This window comes from Scyliorhinus torazame, chromosome 30 (assembly GCF_047496885.1).
Source record: "Scyliorhinus torazame isolate Kashiwa2021f chromosome 30, sScyTor2.1, whole genome shotgun sequence".
Taxonomy (NCBI): domain Eukaryota; kingdom Metazoa; phylum Chordata; class Chondrichthyes; order Carcharhiniformes; family Scyliorhinidae; genus Scyliorhinus; species Scyliorhinus torazame.
In genome coordinates, this window is record NC_092736.1 from 11119463 (window position 1) to 11141569 (window position 22107).

Here is a 22107-nt window from a genome sequence, read left to right on the forward strand (position 1 = left end):
ATTATTTGACATCTTCTGTGTCGCCCTCCGTCGCAGTGATACAAACCATACCCCTAGCTACATACCTAAGCAGCACCACCTCAGTACAACTTCACTTTAAAGGGTTTAATTTATAAGTTGCATTTATTTTTAAAAAAATCTTTTTATTGGCTTTTCTCATATTTATAAACAGTTGTTGCTGATACACATTACATTTTTCTTGCACGCGCTAATTTAATTTTAACTATTATATTTATTATAACTTGCATTTATAATGGGTGCAATCTACCCAATGGCAACACAGTCCCATCGCAAACACCGGGTGCTTCCTGGCGCTCCCAGCAGCGAGAAACACCACCACGCTACCACGTTATCTACTGGGACTCTGGTTGCATTCAGGGCCTCTTTTTAAAAATTCGTTCATGGGATGTGAGCATCGCCGGCTGGGACAGCATCTATTGCCCAACCTTGTGGCCATTTTAAGAGTCAACCACTTTGCTGTGGATCTAGTCACATGTAGGCCAGACCAGGTAAGGGCGGCAGATTTCCTTCCCTAAAGGTCATTAGTGAACTAGATGGAGTTTTACGACAATTGGCAATGGTTTCTTGGTCATCGTTAGACTTTTAATTCCAGATTTGTATTGAATTCAAATTCCACCATCTGCCGTGGCGGGATTTGAACCCAGGTTCCCGGAGCATTTCCCTGGGTCTCTGGATTACTGGTCTAGTGACGATACCAATGCCTCCCCAATGAGGCTGCACTTAGTCCCGTTTTCTGCACAGAACTGAGGAGCTCCGCTTGCTGGAACTCCTCAGTGTAGGAGAGGATGGGACCGTCACTTTTAAATAGCGGCCCAATCTCTTCACCCCCTGTTTGTAGAGACCAGCACGGAACGGCGCTCGTCTGAGATCTCCGAGGCAAGTGGGTTAGATCCCATGCCTTGGGTAGATCATGGAGAGCATAACCCTCTTGAGGGATCTACCCGACATCTACCCTGCCGCGCTGCCTTCGGGGTGCAACGTGGCCAGTGGATCGCACCATAGTCTCTTTCAGGACATTTCAAAATGCTTCACAGCCGATGAAGAACTTTCCATAGAATCGCTACAGTGCAGAAGGAGGCCATTTGGCCCATCGAGTCTGCACCGACCCTTTGAAAGAGCAATCTACCTAGGACCACTCTCCCGCCCTACCTCTGTAACCCCATCTAACCTGCATATCTTTGGCCGCTAAGCGGCAATTTAGCGTGGCCAATCCAACTAACCCGGACATCTTTGGAAAGTGGGAGGAAACCCACGCAGACACGGGGAGAACGTGCAAACTCCACACAGACACTCACCCAAGGCTGGAATGGAACCTGGGTCCCTGGCGCTGTGAGGCAGCAGTGCTAACCACCGTGCCGTGAGTGTAGCCACTGTTATAATGCAAGAAAAGTAGCCGGCAATTTTCGCACAGCAAGATCCCACAAACAGCAATGTGATGATGACCAGGTGATCATGTTTTTGGTGATGTTTGGCTGAGAGATGAACTTTGCTAAGGGCATTGAAGGAGGTGGGGGGAGAACTCTCCTCCTCTTCTTTGCAATGATGCCAGGGAGTCTTTTGTGTCTACGTGGGGAGGGCAGACGGTTTAATATCTCATCCGGAAGGTGGCACTTCTGACAATGCAGCACTCCCTCGGCATTACGCTGGGCGGGCCAGCCGGGATTTGGTGCTCAGGTCTCTGGAATGAGGGCTGGAACCCTGCACCCCGACCTGCCGACTCCAAGGCGAGGGAGCCGCCCGCTGACAGTGCGACACACGGAGGAGAGGGAGAGGTTTCACCCACTGAGCCTGGCCTGGGGTCAAGCCAGTGACACGCCCCAGCTAGCAAACCACTGGCCCAGCTCTCCTCCCTCGGCTCTTATTTTAATTAATATTGGGCGTCTTTTAATTGATCTAAAAGGCATTACGTATTGATCAAGCTTTTGTGCAGCTCATTGAGTTTCAAACATGGAGATGTCGACAGGAGATAGTTAACAAATCCACACGATGCAGAGTTGATTGACGGACACAATTATGTCTTTTGGATATTGTGATCCCCGAGTCAAATGCAATGTTGTCATTCATCTCAAGAGGCTTGGAATATAAAAGCAGGGATGTACTTCTGAAGCTTTATAAAGCATTAGTTAGGCCCCATTTAGAATACTGTGAGCAATTTTGGGCCCCACACCTCAGGAAGGACATACTGGCACTGGAGCGGGTCCAGCGGAGATTCACACGGATGATCCCAGGAATGGTAGGCCTAACATACGATGAACGTCTGAGGATCCTGGGATTATATTCATTGGAGTTTAGGAGGTTGAGGGGAGATCTAATAGAAACTTACAAGATAATGAATGGCTTAGATAGGGTGGATGTAGGGAAGTTGTTTCCATTAGCAGGGGAGACTAGGACCCGGGGGCACAGCCTTAGAATAAAAGGGAGTCACTTTAGAACAGAGATGAGGAGAAATTTCTTCAGCCAGAGAGTGGTGGGTCTGTGGAATTCATTGCCACAGAGGGCGGTGGAGGCCGGGACGTTGAGTGTCTTTAAGACAGAAGTTGATAAATTCTTGATTTCTCGAGGAATTAAGGGCTATGGAGAGAGAGCGGGTAAATGGAGTTGAAATCAGCCATGATTGAATGGTGGAGTGGACTCGATGGGCCGAATGGCCTTACTTCCACTCCTATGTCTTATGGTCTTAATTACAATGACCCAGAGAGGGGTTCAGGTGATGTTAAACCACAAGAGCATTTCCGCGTTTGGATTATGCCTTTAAATTCAATAAAGGGGTCAGATTATTTGTGCAATGTGTGTGTGCCAATCTTCTTTAAGAATACTTTGCTCACTTCTCGATCTTCTTTTCATTCGATCCTGGGACGGGAGAACCATTGGCCAGGCCAGAGTTTGTTGCCCTTCCCAAATCGAGAAGGTGAGTCGCCCTCTTGTAGTCCGTGTGGTGTAGGCACACCCACAGCGCTCTTAGGGATGGAGTTCCAGAATTTTGACCCGGCGACAGGGAAGGAAGAGCCGATATATTTCCGAGTCAGGATGGTAGGTGGCTCGGAGGGGAACCTGCAGGTGGAGGGCGCTACCTTGTGTCTGCAGCCTCCGTCCAGTTTGAAAGGGGTTTGGTGAGTTGCTGCAGGACATCTTGTCGATGGACAACACCTGACCAGCACGCCTCGAATTGCCGTTTCCGGCCTACTGCGGGTGTGGTGCGCCGGGGGCCTCAGCCAATCACCTCAGCTCTCCAACAGAGTTTGCACTCATGGGAAAGGCCAGGAATAAGGGTCACAAATGGGCAGCACGGTTAGCCCTGCTGCCTCACGGCGCCAAGGTCCCAGGTTCAATCCCGGCTCTGGGTCACTGTCTTTGTGGGGTTTGAGCATTCCCCCCCCGTGTTTGTGTGGGTTTCGCCTCCACAACCCAAAGATGTGCAGGGTAGCTGGATTGGCCGCGCTAAATTGCCCCTTAATTGGAACAAATGAATTGGGTACTCTAAATTTATAGAAAAAAAATAAAATAAGGGTCACAAATGTACGAGAGTCACTGTCAAGTCAAAAAGGGAAACATGAGAATTTGATTACGATATGGAACTTGTTACTGAATGTGGTGAACCACTGTAATAGGAGATGTAAGGTAGGACCTGCACTACAGGTTCGCCGGTAGCTCCTGCCGGCTGGCTCCGCCCACGGAGAACTGTATAAATATGCATGACCGCCAGTGCCCTGCCATTTCGCCAGCTGCAGCAGGAGGCCACACCTCTGACTGTAATAAAGCCACAGTTGTAGCCAACTTTAGTCTTTGTGCAATTGATCGTGCATCACTGGATAAAGTAGCAAATGGTATGGATGCCTTTAAGGGGAAGCTCAAAAAGTACATGAGGAAGAATGGATCGGAAACACATGTCGATGGGATGTAAGATGGGAAGATGCTCACATGGAGCTGTAACACCAGAATGGGCCAATTGGGCTGAATGGCCTGTGCTGTGGGATCAATGTATTTCCTGTGACAGGAAAATAAAGCTACAGCAAGTGAGCTTCAACATGATCCTCCGTGGACCTATTAGCGTGGACCTGAAGCTTATTGTGTGGGACCCGCATAAGTTAATGCTGCTTGAGTGTGGTAAGAGGTAAGTGAGTCTTGGGGGCGATCCAACCTCAAGTCGTAAAGTCATGGAATTTTACAGCACAAATAAAGGCCCTTCGGCCCATCCGTTCTGTACCGACTACACGCACCGATCTATACCAGTCCCGTTTTCCAGTGCTTGGTCCGTAGCCTTGAATTCTCTGGCGTTTCAAGTGCTCATCTAAATGTTACTTGGGTATGATGCCTTCACCGTGGAATAGCTGACCGCCTCTCGCTGTCTGGGCTAATGCAGAAAGCATGGCCGTTTGAGTCCGAGACGGGAGACTGCCGCACTCCAGCAAGTGTTAATCCCATCGTGAAGGGAAGGGGGAATGCTGGAGACAGTGAGACTGGATGTGTGCAGGTGTCCATCACTGTGCAGCCTTCACCCCTGACCACTCCTCGTAAATGTGCTTTACCGCACTGACGAGTGAGCAGAGATTGGCTGGAGTGGTACTGTCATAATATGCACCCATGCACATCATGAGGTAAAAGCAGGCAGTGACAGACACCCAGGTGAGCCAGTCAATATACAGAACAGAACACAACCAATCACAAGACGGGACACCAGAGGGGGGCTTCCACGTATAAAACACACGAGGCATCAGCACTCTGCCTCTTTCCACTGGTGACAACTGTAGTGACAGTCAGGGTGTACAAATCATTCAACACCTTCTACACGTGGCTCAGAGCTAGTCTGGTCTAGATAGTTAGAGTTATTTTACTTAGAGTAGTAGAGAGTCAGCCCACAGGCAGCTGTGTGCTTCGTTGCTGAAGTTCAATAAACCTTATTGAACCAACGCCTACGTTTGCTGTATGCTTTATCGTTCATCTGCATCGTGTTGCAGTCCGTGTTACCCCAGGGTGAATAACACGACAGGTACCAGGGAGGAGTGACTTCAATAAGGTGGACAGACTGGAGAAGCTGGGATTGTTTCCCTTAGGCCAAAGGAGGTTAAGGAAAGATTTAATGGAGGTGTTATAAAATTATGGGCAGCAAGTTTCAGCTGATGGGGCTTCCCACCCAGCCACCAAAAGGGTCAGCGGGGAACACATTCGGGCTGACATTGTGAGCAGTTTTGGGCCCCGTATCTCAGGAAGGATGTGCTGGCCTTGGAAAGGGTCCAGAGGAGGTTCACAAGAACGATCCCTGGAATGAAGAGCTTGTCGTATGAGGAACGGTTGAGGATTCTGGGTCTGTACTCGTTGGAGTTTAGAAGGATGAGGGGGGATCTTATTGAAACTTACAGGATACTACGAGGCCTGGATAGAGTGGACGTGGAGAAGATGTTTCCACTTGTAGGAAAATCTAGAACCAGAGGACACAATCTCAGACGATCCTTTAAAACAGAGATGAGGAGGAATTTCTTCAGCCAGAGGCTGGTGAATCTGTGGAACTCTTTGTCACAGAAGGCTGTGGAGGCCAATTCACTGAATGTCTTTAAGACAGAGATAGATAGGTTCTTGATCAATAAGGGGATTCGGGGTTATGGGGAGAAGGCAGGAGAATGGGGATGAGAAAAATATCAGCCATGATTGAATGGCGGAGCAGACTCGATGGACCGAGTGGCCTAATTCTGCTCCTATGTCTTATGGTCTGATGATACCAGCTGCCCCACAGTCAGTTAACTTTCGGTGGGCCATTAATTGACTCAGGAAGAAACTTCCTAGAAAGAAGGCCTTAGAGAACTCGCAGCCAAGAGGCAACCCTGTAGTCGCAGCAGTGCCAGGTTCAAGTGGTAGTCACTTCTGGGATTACAGCCAATCTCTGCAGAAGAGGCGTTAATGGAGGTTGGAGCGAAGGCAAATCCAGGGTATTGGCGAGGCCGTTCCCACACCAGGCCGGCGATTCTCTGGCGATTCTCCACGCCCCGATGGGCCGAGTGCCCGCCGAGTTCCGCTGAGTCCTGCTGGGTTTGGTTGCGCATGGTCCCCACACGGCGGGACCTCGGGGTTCTGGCTGCGGGGGCTGTCTGGTGGGGGGGCAGGGGGCGCCGACTCCGGGGGGGGGGGCCTCCACGGTGGCCAGGCCCGCGATCGTGGGCAACCGATCGGCGGGCGGGCTCATTCCTCTGCGCCGGGGTCCTTGTTGGGCTCCACCATGTTGCTGGCGCAGCGAAGACCATGGCGCGCTTGCACGGACCTGCATCGGCCGTGCCTCGCGCATGCACGAATCCACGCCGGTCGTGGAGCACCATACTAGCCCCCTAGGAAGGGGTGAATGCCTGGGCCTGGAGGCTCATTGACGCTGGCGCCGCTAGCGCCGGTTTTGACGCCGGCGTCAAGACTTGGCCCGGATTTCAGAGAATCCCGGCCATAATCTTCATTGTCACAAGTAGGCTTACATTAACACTGCAATGAAGGCGGAGCAGACTCGATGGGCCAAGTGGCCTAATTATGCTCCTATGTCTTATGGTCTTACTGTGAAAAGCCCCTCATCGCCACACTCCGGCGCCTGTTCGGGTACACAGAGGGAGATTTCAGAATGTTCAATTCACTTAACAGCACGTCTTTCGGGACTTGTGGGAGGAAACCGGAGCACCCGGAGGAAACCCACGCAGACACGGGGAGAACGTGCAGGCTCCGCACAGTCCGTGACCCAAGCCGGGAATCGAACCCGGGACCCTGGAGCTGAGCTACCATGCGCCTCGAGAGGAAACCACACCGGCCCTGCCACCATACTGGGTGCTGCCCTGTCGGAGCTGCCGTCTCTCGGATGAGACGTCGACCCCGCTCCTCCAGGAGGCTGTGACTGATCCAACGGCACTACTGGGAAGAGGAACTCTCACCGGCGCGGTGGCCAGACATCGATCCCTCACCCGGTATCAGCGAAGCAGATTGCCTGGCCGCAGTATCATTGCGGGAGCTTGCTGTGCAGGATTCAGCTGCTGCCACAGTGGCTGCCCTCCGAAAGTGCTTCATTGGCCGTGGGGCGTCCTGAGCTGGTGGGAAAACCAAAACGTGGGCCCTTCCTCACCTGCTTGCTTTGCCAGCCCCTTTCACGTTGAGTGTTTTTCCTTCGCGCTTGACGAAATTACGGGGGACGTTAATACTCCGTCCCAGACGGGAGCGAGCATCGGAAATTGCGATCAGTACAAAAGAGCTACTTTTCAGCCGTTTGATTCTCTTCCGACCTTGGGGCTAAAGAACGGCAGCTGCCATTTTGTGATTCCAATTACAGTAATTTTCAGTTTGTCTTTTCGCTCCCAGTTACTGTCACTGCCGCAGTGATGGTATTTGTCAAGGTAAATTGGGTTGATTTGGTTAAAGTCACGAAACAAATAGGCTGCAAATACAGCCAATTGACAAAATATTAAGACAGCCCGATTTTGAATGGCCCTGTGATGTGCGATTTAGTTTATGTCTCTTCGAGCAGATCTGACAACACGCAAACAATATGCAAATACAATTACCGCTCGGAGAGTTGGAATACACAGGGGCAGATTTTCCCGTCTTCCCAGCTCGAAGGAGAGACAATGTCCTTACTGGAGCAGACCCATATTCATTAGTTTCCACATGGGCCTCGGAATCCCAGTTTGGCAGTTTTTCTTCCTTCCCTCTCTCTCTCTCTCTATCTCTCTTCCCCGAAAGTGCTGATTCCTGAATGGAGGGTTGTTCCAAGGTTGCAGTTCACACTCCTGTGTCTTGCCGAAGTGGCCATTTCTCATTGGTAACAGGGAGTGGCATCAGGCTGGTTGACTGCAGAGGGCTTCATTGCTGAGCACAAGCCTATTCCCACCTGTCATATACATATATATTTAGTATATATTTATCATATTCATAGTTGTCTAGCGGTAAGGTTTCTGCCCTCTCACCACCATGGCCGGGTTCGATTCTTGCGTAGGAAATTAAAATTTTAGGGGCATGGTTAGCACTGTTGTTTCACAGCGCCAGGGTCCCAGGTTCAATTCCCGGCTTAGTCCCCTAACTATCCTTGAACTGAATGGCTGGCATTTAAGAGTCAACCATATTGCTGTGGTTCTGGAGTCACATATGGGCCAGACCAGATAAGGATGGCAGATTTCCTTCCCTATGTAGGGTGGCACGGTATCACAGTGGTTATCACTGTTGCTTCACATCGCCAGGGTCCCAGGTTCGATTCCCGGCTTGGCTCACTGCCTGTGCGGAGTCTGCACGTTCTCCCCGTGTCTGCGTGGGTTTCCTCCGGGTGCTCCGGTTTCCTCCCACAAGTCCCTAAAGACGTGCTTTTAAAAAAAAAAAAATTTAGAGGACCCAATTCATTTTTCCAATTAAGGGGCAATTTAGCGTGGCCAATCCACCTACCCTGCACAGCTTTGGGTTGTGGGGGCGAAACCCACGCAGACACGGGGTGAATGTGCAAACTCCACGCGGATAGTGACCCAGAGCCGGGATCGAACCTGGGACCTCGGCGCCGTGAGGCCGCAGCGCTAGCCACTGAAGACGTGCTTGTTAGGTGTAATGGACATTCTGAATTCTCCCTCGGCGTACCCGAACAGGCGCCGGAATGTGGCGACTAGGGGCTTTTCACAGTAACTTCATTGCAGTGTTAATGTAAGCCCACTTGTGACAATAATAAAGATTATTATTATATATATAGCAGACAGACATGGACCCAGAGGAAGACTTTCAATGAAACACAACAGCGCTACAGCGCAGGGCCCCGGACAATGGGGGGGCCTATATGGAGAGGTGACTGTTGCGTTGGGAACGCAATGGGAACACCAATCCGAGCCTTGGTAGCTCTAAATTTGCTGATGGGCTCATTCAAATTTATTGAGCCTATCAGCGGGCAATACAGAACAACATGGTGTCTGATTGCTGGATTCCCCTTGAGAGTGGGGAAACAGGTTGTCAGACGCTGCAGACTGAGGGCAGTTCAGACACGGGTCTCCTGAATTGGTGTGAAGTTTCTGAACTTTTATTGAGTAAAGGTGCAAAGCAGCAGCTGGGTTTCTGGTAGTCAGTCTCACGGGCAGCCTGAGGCAAAGGTGGGGGCCCCGACCTGACATCGGGGTGCGAGGCTGTGAAGTCTTCACTGAGGCAGTGAGAAGGAGGCATTGGCCAACAGCCATTGAGGAGGAGCTGATCGACTTCCAGGCCAGGGCTGAGGAGGGTGGACACTAACCAAAATGAGCAGGGGCCACCAGGCCAGGTAGCCAGGTGCCAGCCAGCCAGCCAGGAGAACACAAGGTTTTTGAGGCCTGAGGCCCACCCACTTGAGCAAGCCGTGTGCTGGCCAGCAGTTGGGAGGTGTGAAGTAGGCCAGGTAAGCACCAGTGTGGCGTGTTGTGGAATAGCGGCCAGTGGAAGTGGGGTGACTCAACCAGCCCCAGAGGTCAGCCTGGCAGGGCTGAGAGTGAGAGGGCTTGGCTGGTCAGCAGCTGGACTGGGCAGTGAGGGCAAGAAAGAGCAGAGGCCAGGTCAGATAGCCAGCAGCAGCCGCCAGGTAACCAGTCGTTGGGGGCTTGGCTTGATGTCACCAGGGGGTGTGGCTTGATGGCACCAGGAGGGGTGGCCTGATGTCACCAGCGGGCGTGGGCTGATGTCACCAGGGGCGTGGCTTGATGTCACTAGGGGGGTGGCCTGATGTCACCAGGGGGCGTGGCATGATGTCACCAGGGGCGTGGCTTGATGTCACTAGGGGGGTGGCCTGATGTCACCAGGGTCGTGGCCTGATGTCACCAGCGGGCGTGGGCTGATGTCACCAGGGGCGTGGCTTGATGTCACTAGGGGGGTGGCCTGATGTCACCAGGGTCGTGGCCTGATGTCACCAGGTGGGGTGGCTTGATGTCACCAGGGGCCCCCAGCAAAGCCCCAAAAAGTGTAAGTCTGTCTCTGCCTGGACCCATAGAAACATACACACACACACAGTGATATGGACACTGGCACACACACATCCACATACATACATCCACATGCATTCACACAATAACAGTACACAGACAAACACATGGGTGCATGTGTAGAGACACACATACACACGCATATACATGTATAACTATATACACACACATGCAGAGATACCCCTACATATACACATGTAGCGACTCGCATACTCACTCACAGAAACATGCACACGCTTACACAAACACAGAGTCATCCTTTAAAAAAAAAAAATTTAGTGTACCCAATTCACTTTTTCCTATTAAGGGGCAATTTAGCGTGGCCAATCCACCTACCCAGCACATCTTTGGGTTGTGGGGGCGAAACCCACGCAAACACGGGCAGAATGTGCAAACTCCACACGGACAGTGACCCAGAGCCGGGATCGAACCTGGGACCTCGGCACCGTGAGGCAGCAGCACTAGCCACTGTGCCACCGTGCTGCCCTATCCTTACACAAACACACACACATACACACACGCAGTTACCCCTGCACGCAAACACATAGAGACACACATTCAGACTTAGAGGAACATGTACCCCTGCACACACACACACACACACTATATGGGGGTTGTAAATTAGCTATCAGAAACCAAGATTCTGGCCCATGGATACCCAGTGAGATGTAGTCAATTGTAGCCCTGGTGTATGCCTGAATAATTAGCACTGTGTTTAATAGGGTTGTACAAATTGGATGGATGTTTCCTCGGCCTCCGCGCTCACGCGGAGAGTGAGGCAGGTCTGAACACACGTTGACGAAGCAACACAGTCAGAGTGAAAATGGAATCTCCCTAAGACACCAGTTTGGATTTGCTCCATCTGTTGATGGTGTTCAGTCAGCCCCGAGCAATCAGCAGATAGACAGCACCATCTGACTAGCTAATTTGCCACAGTGCACTTCAATCTTTGTTTCATTAACACATGGACAGATTGTATTTTCACACAGACGTCCTTGGAGAAATGCTTCCCTCCCGTGCCGAGAGTTAAGAGCCCTGTGTGTACAATGTGCCAAGTGTTGCGATAGATGTGTGTACTAATGATTACTAATAATGAGGGAGGGAATAGTGATGCTCAGAACACACCAGTACGTGGTGATGGAGTTTGAGATTAATTAGTACAGCGGGAGTAAAAGCTCCGCTGGAGAGTTAAGGACAATATTTAATGGGGATTATGACAAAGGGAACCAAAAATAAAAGTTGTGTGGGTCAGCAAAAGACTGTAAACAGAAATGAGAAGGTCTAAAAAACTGGCGGCACGGTGACACAGTGGTTAGCACTGCTGCCTCACAGTGCCAGGACCCGGGTTCAATTCCAGCCTTGGGCGACCGTGTGTGTGGAGTTTGTACGTTCTCCCCGTGTCTGCATGGGTTTCCTCCGGGTGCTCCGGTTTCCTCCTACAGTCCAAAGATATGCAGGTTAGATGGGGTTACAGGGACAGGGTGGAGAGGTGTGCCTAGGTAGGATGCTCTTTCAGAGGGTTGATGCAGGCCCGATGGGCCGAATGGCCTCCTCCTGCACTGTAGGGATTCTACGATTCCATTAATAGCCCCTTTAAGAAAGCCGCAACTTCTTCATTAAAATATTTTCAAACAAAAGCTGAAAGTGAGCCATAAAGAGGTGATCAGAAACTTTAGTAAAAATGCCATGGAAAAGGGCAGCAGGTGGCGCAGTGGTTAGCACTGGGATTGCGCCGCTGAGGACCCGGGTTCGAATCCCGGCAGTCAGTCATTGCGGATTCGCCCCTCTATCCCTGGGGCACAACGATGCTCTCGCAAGAAGATTAACAATTGGTGCAGTAGAATGTTTGAGAAATTATTCATAATGGACATTTTTTTTTTTACATAGAATTTACAGTGCAGAAGGAGGCCATTCGGCCCATCGAGTCTGCACCGGCTCTTGGGAAGAGCACCCTACCCAAGGTCAACACCTCCACCCCATCCCCATAACCCAGTAACCCCACCCAGCACTAAGGGCAATTTTGGACACTAAGGGCAATTTATCATTGGCCAATCCACCTAACCCGCACATCTTTGGACTGTGGGAGGAAACCGGAGCACCCGGAGGAAACCCACGCAGACACGGGGAGAACGTGCAAACTCCGCACAGACAGAGACCCAAGCCGGGAATCGAACCTGGGACCCTGGAGCTGTGAAGCAATTGTGCTAACCACCATGCTACCGTGCTGCCATCTGCAACACCTTCCGCCCACTAAACCTGCCGAGAATTATTGTTGTTGCGCATTACAAAACTTCAAACTGCTTCGCCTGCTGAACAAAATGCAGTGCTCCGGGTGATGTGATCACGTGTTGTGTGCAGGTCTTTGGAAGTTCTTGCTTCGTTTCATGAAAGCTGTGGGCTTGGTTGAATTATTCAGAAGGCTTGGCCTGGAATTCCCAGATGACCCTGATTTTATTTTATTTGTGGTTGAATACCCCGACCGACGATGAATATTCCACTTCTGTGTGTAATTGTTTTTTGTGGCCCCAGGGCGGTGACCTAACTCCTTGAAATTCTCGGCAAGGGGAAAATGGCTCCGGATCAAAGACATCAAACTCTGAAGCCGTGACTGAATCGATCCAAAGTGGGACGGGATGTTTCTCGTGAGGGAACGATTTAGGGAAAATAGGAAGCTCCTTATTTAGTAACCACCTGAATTTCTTTTTTTAAATAAATTTAGAGTACCCTATTATTTTTTTGCAATTTAGCGTGGCCAATCCACCTACCCTGCACATCTTTGGGTTGTGGGGGTGAAACCCACACAGACATGGGGAGAATGTGGAAACTCCACACGGACAGTGACCCAGGGCCGGGATTCGAACCCAGGTCCTCAGCGCCGCAGTCCCAGTGCTAACCACACTGCCGCCCCCGACCACCTGAATTTCTAAATGTGATGTACAGCGTCAGAGTTGGCGGGGCATTAACTCCCTCTTGGATATCGGTTAGTCCCATAAATAGAGTTAGGTCCGTTCGCGGTAGCCTTGCCTGCGACCTTACAATTTTTAGACAGCATTAACGGAGCTCAGGTGGTATTTTTGACGACCGCCAAGTTACGGAAAATGGAGTCAGTGTCATTTTCCGTCTCGCCGAGCCAAGCTGTTCCTCGGGCACTTGCAGAGGAAGGAAATGGCGGTAAAAAGGACTCGCATTTATATAGAGCCTGCGACGATCTCAGGACCACCAAAGCATTTCACAGCCAATGATGCACTGCCGCCGTTGCAATGCGGGCAATTCACAGCCATCTCAACAAGAGCAAGACGATCATCTGTCTTCCTGATGTTGTCCAGGACACTGGAGAGAAGACCCAGTGTCTCTTGCGTCCACCTGGCCTTGATTTAACCCCGCATAGAAGGCACTGCTGATGGTGCAGCACGCCCTCTGTACTGCACTGTGAGTGTCATCCAAATTTCTGTACTCGAGGGTCTAGAATGAGACCCATGAGTCTGAGGCAAGAGGTGAAAATCACAGCCGGAAATCGCGGTGACAAAGTCCACACATGATTTACAATAAGCACAGGGTCAAGGACAAGAAAACAATGCTCACTTCTTTCAAAGAAGCTTGGGGAAAGTAATATCCAGCAATGGGTCGGGGCTTTAGGCACATTTTGACTGGAAGGCGAGTATTTGTAATAGGATCAGAAATCTATGTAAGCTTAATCCACCTAACCCAGAATATTAAACCTGCCAATAATAACGTGAGCATTCAAGAAAGAAACATGCCCCATCACCAGCGAGTACTGTTATGGTCTACTTCTGGATAATAGGGAGGGTATTCTTTTGGTATCATACATATTGAGGTGTTATTAAGTTTAAAAAAATAAACCAATTAGACATGTTAATGTTTTCGTCGCATTTTTAAAAAAGTATTTTTATTAAGCTTTTGACATTTTATACTTATAAACTCCACTCAAACACAAATGATGAAAAGAAAAACCAACTCCCCCCCCCCCCTCCCCCTCTCCAGCATCTGACGGTGACCAACTCTTTAACGTACAGAATGGACGGGCACCATCTTTTGTAGAACCGCTCGATCGCGCCTCTCGAGGTGAACGTAACTTTTACAAGGTATAGGAATTCCATTAAATCCCGCGGCCACACTGAGGCGCAGGACGGAAAAGCTTTATTTAAATAAATTTTAGAGTACCCAGTCAATTTTTTTCCCAATTATGGGGCAATTTAGCGTGCACCTACCCTGCACATCTTTTGGGGGCGAAACCCACACAAACACGGGGAGAATGTGCAAACTCCACACGGGCAGTGACCCAGAGCCGGGATCGAACCTGGGACCTCAGCGCCGTGAAGCAGCAGTGCTAACCCACTGCGCCACCGTGCTGCCCCAGGACGGAGAAGCTGACCTCCACCCCAACAGAACCCGCCTGCAAGCAATCAGCGAGGAGAAGACTAAAACATCGTCCCTCCCCCTCCGCCTGTAGCATCGGCAAGTGAATATTGCAACATTATTACATTTGCCGCTAACCTTGTCAGTTTTGAGCATTAAATAATGGTTATCAAATGATTTGCCAGAATGTTATTCATACCTCTCTATATTATTATGCATCTTATAGATGTGTGCCCACACATCCTTACCTTCTGTTGTCACTTTTCCGTACCATTTGTTTTTCAATATGAGTTTGTATGTTGGCATTTAGGATGGAAATTTCCTATGTAAACAAGTCACACTATAATTATACCCTGCTGTCTATCGGGGCATTCCAGTGCCTCTATTTTGTGCCTTGGAGCTCTTCATGCTGTACTAATAAGAAACATCAATTGTCCACCTGATGTTCGATGTTCCCTTAAAGTTCCTTCAATCAATGTTCCCTCAAACTTTTGCAGGCTCGTTGCACTGTGCGGTGCCTTTAGCAACTTAGAGGATGCATGTCTTCCCATGTCCAAATATAAAGGAGATTGACTAATGCATTGGACCCCTTACATCTCAGACATTTCCTTCTTTAGTCCACAGCATTTATCCCATTCACGCACCCTTGATCTATCTCATCTCTTTCCATCTCTTTGGTTCTTTCTTGCACTAAAGCCTCGGGTCCCCACCGAGCTCTCTAAGTAAGAAAAGGCTGGTTTGTTCAATCTGCAATTTCATCTCAGCCATGACCACCTGATTTTTCTCGATTGCAGTGGATACAACTCAGTGCAACAGATGGAGATCTACCAATGGAGAAATAAGACAGCTGGGCTTTATTGCAACTCGATCAACCACTCCAGATCTGAATCTTCTCCCGACATACCCGCTGCTGCTCCATGCATAGCTTTGATCCACTTGAATGATGCTGTCTTTCTCATCCTGCTGACCTGAAATCTATTTGTTTAGTGAGTAACAATGGGTACAGCATCATGAATGTAATAAAATGACACAAGGCTTTCACAGGGCTGCTGTTGGACAACAACTTGACAATAAAGCAAGTGTTACCGACTGTTGGGCAGCTCGGTGGTGCAGTGGTTAGCACTGCAGCCTCACAGCGCCGAGGTCCCAGGTTCGATCCCGGCTCTGGGTCACTGTCCGTGTGGAGTTTGCACATTCTCCCCGTGTTTGCGTGGATTTCGCCCCCATAACCCAAAAGATGCGCAGGGTAGGTGGATTGACCACACTAAATTGCCCCTTAATTGGAAAATAAATGAATTGGGTACTCTAACTTTATGAAAAGAAAAAGTGTTACCAACTGTCTTAATGGAGACAAGAGAGATTGGAGCATTTTAGGGAGTGAATTCCAGAGATTAGGACCTACGTGGCTGAAGGCACAGCCACCAATGGGACAAGGAAGAGAATCAGGAATGGATGGGAATTGGAGGAATGCAGAGCTCTTGGAGGGCTAGAGGAGATTGCAAAGATAGGCGACTGGATTCCCAGATGTGAGTCCGTCCCGCTGCCGCTGCTCGCGAGGACGGAGATTTGGCATCGTTCGCTGGCCGTGGAATTCTCTACTCCCGCAGTTGTCTCTGGGAATTCCCATTGAAGCCACCCCACAACAGAAGGAAACCCCCAGGCAGGGGCGTACTGCCGGTGGGATCAGAGAATCCCGCCGCCAGCGATCGGCCGGAGAATTCCAGCTGGAACCCAATGATTCTGGAAATATGGCAAGAATAACGTGGCAGCCATCATCAGTCGCTAGTTGAGGGCCGTTCATAGATTCAAAAGATTTAATCTTCTAAATAAAACCCCATGAAGAAAAGCTGGAAGAAATTCTCACTGCAAGCGACCTAGACTTACTTGAGTCCATCATCTTGGCCTATGTCTTGTGGGGACTACTGGAACACTGAGCATAGTTTTGGATTCCGTCTTTAAGGGAGGTTATATTTACATTGAAAGCAGCAGAGCGAAGGTCGATGGGATTGGTTCCTGGGCTGAGAGGCTGCCTAAAGTGGGCTTCTGTTCTCCGGACTTTAAAAGAATGGGAGGTGATCTCATTGAAACTGAAGGGATTTGATAGGGTGGACACGGAGAGCTTGTTTCCGCTGGTCGGGGAATCTAGGACGTGGGGGCAGGACAGGGAATAGTCTCCGGGTAAGGTACCTATCCTTTAGGACTGAGATGAGGAGAAATCTCTTCACTCAAATGGTTGTGAGCCTCTGGTACTCTCCAGCCCGGAGGAGTGTGGATGCTCCATCGCTGATAATATTAAGACTGGGGTTATGGTCTCTGAGGGAGTGGAGCGATACGGGGCGCGGGCATGAAAGTGGATTTGAGGCAGAAGATCCAATAAATGGTGAAGTAGACTCGATGGGCCGAATGGTTTGTGTCCTTACGATGAAGTCTAATTGAGTTTCTAAAAAGTTTGAATTTTTTGATGACTTTGGATTACCCAACATGTTGTCCCAACGGAGTAGAATCATATTTATGCCACGTTAAGGAAAAAACTGTGGCATACGATTCAATCGCATTTTTTAACATTTGTGTTTTTGAAAAATGATTACAACTTTTCAAAAACCTCCGCGAATCAGTTCCCTCTTTTTTTTTTCATGGCAGGAATTAGTGGAGTGTGAAAATAATGAGCATTTTCTAAAATTTACGCCAGTGAACATATTTTCTTTGAAGCAATGTCGATTTTGCTCCATTCCGTGCATCTATATTTTGGGAATATTTCCAAACAGGAAAAGGTTCTCTGGCCCATCCAGCCTTTGCATCATCATTTGTATACCCCCCACCCAGATCCACCCCACCCCAACCCTGCCCAAAACCATGTGGTCCTTCGGGAGAGGCGAAGAAACAGGTTAAAAATCGAGGAGCAGTTTTGGGGGCAAAGAGTTGAAAATCCGGGGAGTTCCTCTTTGACCCAGCCCCCCACCTTCAGGCAATCCAAACCAGTCTTGGGAGATGAAGTTCACCCTGATAATTCTATGCTTACCTGAGAGGGGATCTTCGGCCCTCAGCCGAGACCTGGTCCAGCTCTTGTGTGAACGGACTCAGCGAGTCAATATCCACTGCAAACTGTTCCCTGGGGGGGAAGAACCACTTGCAAACATCTAACCTGGACCTGGCCTTGCGCAACTTCAAATTATGACCCCACTGAGCCCCCCCCCCACCTCATCAATTTAATTGGAACAAAGCCTTTGGCAACTGCTCACGTTTCTCTTGCAGCCTCCTTTCATGCGTTTGTTGGTGTAGTTGGAGCTCTCAGTAATCGCCCTGGCAAGGTGCTGACCTTGAGGCTCCTATTATACACGTGAATGTGGATTATTATTTTGCTTTTCTGCATGTTCGCTCAATAGCAACATGTTTCTGTGGATGAAGGTTATTATTAAGTAGTTGAGTCATAATTGAGACTGCCTGTAGGCATTTTAATGCATTCATCAGCGAGCTCTTTATGTAAGCGGATAATCAAAGCATCGGAGTCTGTGGTGTGTTTGGAATTTAAACAGGACGTTTTGAAATTTAGGGGCAAATCTGGCTTCGAATGGATGATGCTCTTGATGTTGTGTAACAGATCAGTGATCTGTAAAATGGTTTACAGCAACTCTGTGCATGAGAGGAGGCTTTTCTTTTCCATTTCCTGGCCTGTTTACTCTTTCCCGCTGTTATGGGGCAGGGTTTAGAGAACCCCAAAGTGTATCATGGAGTTCACCTGACCCACAACTTTTACTAGATTGTGGTATGGGGAGCACACGGCCCACTCTACAGGTGTGGTACAGCAGAAATGGAAAAGTATTTTTTAAAGCAAAACAATGTTTATTCTATGAACTCAAGTTAACCTTTTTGAAACATAAAGGGCGGGATTCTCTGCTCCCAGGACTAAGGGTCCCCGCCGTCGTGAACGCCGTCGCGTTTCACAACTGCACGAACAGGGCCCGGGCACGACCTATTCTGGCCTCCACAGCGGGCCAGCACGCCACTCCAGCCTCCTTACGCGGTGCCAAATGGGTGCCGCGCCAACCCGCGAATGCGCAGTTGGGCCGCACCATCCTGCGCATGCGTGGGGAACTTCTTACCCGCGCCAGACCCCATCGGAGGCCTCCCCCCGGTGAAGGTGCTCCCCCCCCCCCCACAGGCCGCCCCCCCCAGCATTGCCGCACAGTTCCCGCCGGCAGCGACCAGGGGTGAACGGCACCGGCAGGACTGTCATTTTTTTCGCCAGCCGGTTGGCCCATCCGGGCCGTTTGCGGTGATTCTCCGAGTGGCCCGGCACGATTCTTGCGGCGCTGGTTTCGGGGGGGGAGAGAGAATCACATGCGGGTGGCGGGGTGGCATGGCGTGACTCGCGCGGCGCCCCGCTGATTCTCCCACCCGGTGTGGGGGGGGGGGAAGAATACCGCCCACAGTGAACATCTTAGCAACCATCAATTCAAATACAACCCCCAAAGAATACAACACTAAGTAATCCTTAATAACTTCCCAAACAACATCCAGAAGACAAAGAAACACCTTTTAGCAGAAGCACATCAGGTTTACATTCACTACTGAAAATATTTATAATTCTGAATTCACCAAATGATCAAGACCAGGAGATGGTTCAGCACACTGGATTAAATAGCTGGCTTTGAAAGTAGACCAAGGCAGGCCAGCAGCATGGTTCAATTCCCGTACCAGCCTCCCCGAACAGGCGCCAGAATGTGGCAACTAGGGGCTTTTCACAGTAACTTCATTGAAGCCTACTTGTGACAATAAGCGATTTTCATTTTCATTCAAGAGATAGTCTTTTCATGGCAGAGAGATCAACAGTACACCTGCTCTGTCTGGCTTCAGCTCCAACACTGAAAACGAAACTAAAATACAGCCTGCAGCAAAAACCCTAAAACGAAAGTAAAAAGCTGACAGACAGCCCAGCTCCACCCACACTCTGACATCACTGCAGTAACATGAGCAGCCAAACATTTCTTGAAGCAACATTTTCATGACACCGCTCCCTCCCAGCCTCAGGAACTAGGGGGTGAATTCTCCTGCAGTGGGATTCTCCGTTCCGCCGACAGTGCTCCCCCGGCCGCAGGCTTCCCGGCGGGGTAGGGTGGCCGCAATGGGGTATCCCATTGGCCGGTGGCGGGAACGGAGAATCTCGCTGCCAAGGAACACGCGGCTGGGGAAAGCGACAATTCACCTCTATGTCTTGTGCCTGAAGTAGAGCTTCTGCCCAGACCCTATTACCGGGGTGACCAGCTCTCCTGTATTTGTCAGGGGCTTCCATGTGAATTAGCCATTCGTGTTTGAATATTTAATAGCGGGGCTGGTATTTGATTGTTTTCCCTCGATGGAGAGTGGATACGGCTCTGTCAGACTTCGGAGGGACCCTCTTCAATTCCCTCCGTAAACCTCTCCGCCTCTCGAAAATCTATCTTCCCGTTTAAGATGCTCCTTAAAATCCACCTCTTTAGAATCATAGAACCTCTACAGTGCAGAAGGAGGCCATTCGGCCTATCGAGTCTACACCAACCCTCTGAAAGAGCATCCTACCTAGGCCCTGTAACCCTCATAACCCCACCCAACAGTTGGACGTTAAGGGACAATTCAGGATGGCCAATCCACCTGATCTGCACATCTTTGGAGTGCGGGAGGAAACCGGAGCACCCGGAGGAAGCCCACGCACACACGGGACAGTCACCTAGGCTGGTATTGGTACCCGGGTCCCTGGAGCTGTGAGGCCGCAGTGCTAACCTCTGTGCCGCCCCTTTTGATCACCTGACCTAACGCCTCCTGATATGTGTCTCGGTATCAAATTTTGTTTGATAATAATTCCTGTGAAGCTCCAGGGGACATTTCACAACGTTGAAGGCGCAATACAAATGGAAAAGGAGTAAGTGGTGCCTATGTTTATGGAAATCTTTTTTGCTTCATGTTAATACTATAGAGCTGCCTGCCCCGACTTTAACTGCCCCACCTGTCTGAAACTGGACTCGTGGAGGTAGGGGTGGGGGGTGCAGGCAGCGTGTGTGTGTGGGGGGGGGGGAGGGGGAGGCGGATGTGAGGGAAAGAGTTGAAATAATCTCTTTCCCTTTCTGATTCCATTGTGTTCCATTCTGACCCAGCGGGGAAGCAAAGGCTGATGCGGGCTCGAAGATTCCCCAGGAACCCGATTTGCAAGTTCAGCAGGAGGACTGTAATAATCTAGTTTAGGTTGACTAAAGGGGTTGTTGCCCAACAGGGGAACTTGCCTTTGGTTTAATGGCTCTTCTGTCCAAGCTGTGCCTTCTTGCCAGTCTTATCAGGGGCCAATTTAGCTCCGGGGTTAGTACGGAGCTACGGTGTGTTAGCTTTTATTGGCAGAGGGATTGAGTTTCGGAGCCATGAGGTCATGTTGCAGCTGTACAAAACTCTGGTGCGGCCGCATTTGGAATATTGCGTGCAGTTCTGGTCGCTGCATTATAGGAAGGATGTGGAAGCATTGGAAAGGGTGCAGAGGAGATTTACCAGAATGTTGCCTGGTATGGAGGGAAGATCTTATGAGGGAAGGCTGAGGGACTTGAGGCTGTTTTCGTCAGAGAGAAGAAGGTTAAGAGGTGACTTAATAAAGGCATACAAGATGATCAGAGGATTAGATAGGGTGGACAGTGAGAGCCATTTTCCTCGGATGGTGATGTCTAGCACGAGGGGACGTAGCTTTAAATTGAGGGGAGATAGATATAAGACAGATGTCAGAGGTAGGTTCTTTACTTAGAGCGTAGTAAGGGCGTGGAATGCCCTGCCTGCAACAGTAGTGGACTCGCCAACACTAAGGGCATTTAAATGGTCATTGGATAGACATATGGACGATAAGGGAATAGTGTAGATGGGCTTTAGAGCGGTTTCACAGGTCGGCGCAACATCGAGGGCCGAAGGGCCTGTACTGCGCTGTAATGTTCTATGTTCTATGAGGTTAGGGTTCAAGAAGCTGGGGTTGGTCTCCTCGCAGGAAAGGAGGCTGAGGGTGGATTTGATAGAGGGGTACACGATTATGACAGGTTTAGATAAGGTAGACAAAGAAAAGTTGTTGCAATTGGCTCGGGAAACATATATTTTAAGATCTTGGAAAAGAGATATGGGGGATTCTGCGGAAGAACCTTATTACGCAGCAAGTGTGTAATTGGAACTCAGTGCCTCTGTGAGTGTCAGACGTGGAAAAGTTGAATGTTTTCAAAAAGAAATTGGATGAGCAGTTGAGGGAACTAAACTTTCAGGGCTCTGGGGTAGAATGGGCGGCAGGGTAGCGCAGTGGTTAGCACTGCTGCCTCGCAGCGCCAGGGAGCCGGGTTTGATTCTGGCTTTGGGTGACTGTGTGGAATTTGCACGTTCTCCCCGTGTCTGCGTGGGTTTCCTCCGGGTGCTCCGGTTTACTCCCACAGCCCAAAGATGTGCAGGTTAGGTGGATTGGCCGTGATAAATTGTCCCTTCGTGTCCAAAGATGCGCTGTTTATGTGCTTTGGGCGTGATCAATGCTCGGGGTTACAGAGATAGGGCAAGGGAGTTGGCCTAGGCAGGGGGCTCTTTCGGAAAGTTGGGACACACTCGATGGGCTGAATGGCCTCTTTCTGTCCTGTGGGGATTCTATCGGGGGAATGGGATTGACTGTATTTCTCTACAGAGAGCTGGCATGGACTTGATAGGCTGAATGGCCTGCTAATATGTTGTAATAACCTAGCCAGTGGAGGGGCAGTGATGGCTTCCCTGCCCGACCAAACCTGCTGAGATGTGGATCGAG

At 50.0% G+C, this 22107-nt stretch overlaps 1 protein-coding gene across 4 annotated transcripts in view; it reads left to right on the plus strand.

The window, feature by feature from the left end:
• The window catches only part of ccdc33 (coiled-coil domain containing 33), a 328273-nt gene that overhangs the window by 74269 nt on the left and 231897 nt on the right, over positions 1-22107 (plus strand). The window lies entirely within an intron of this gene.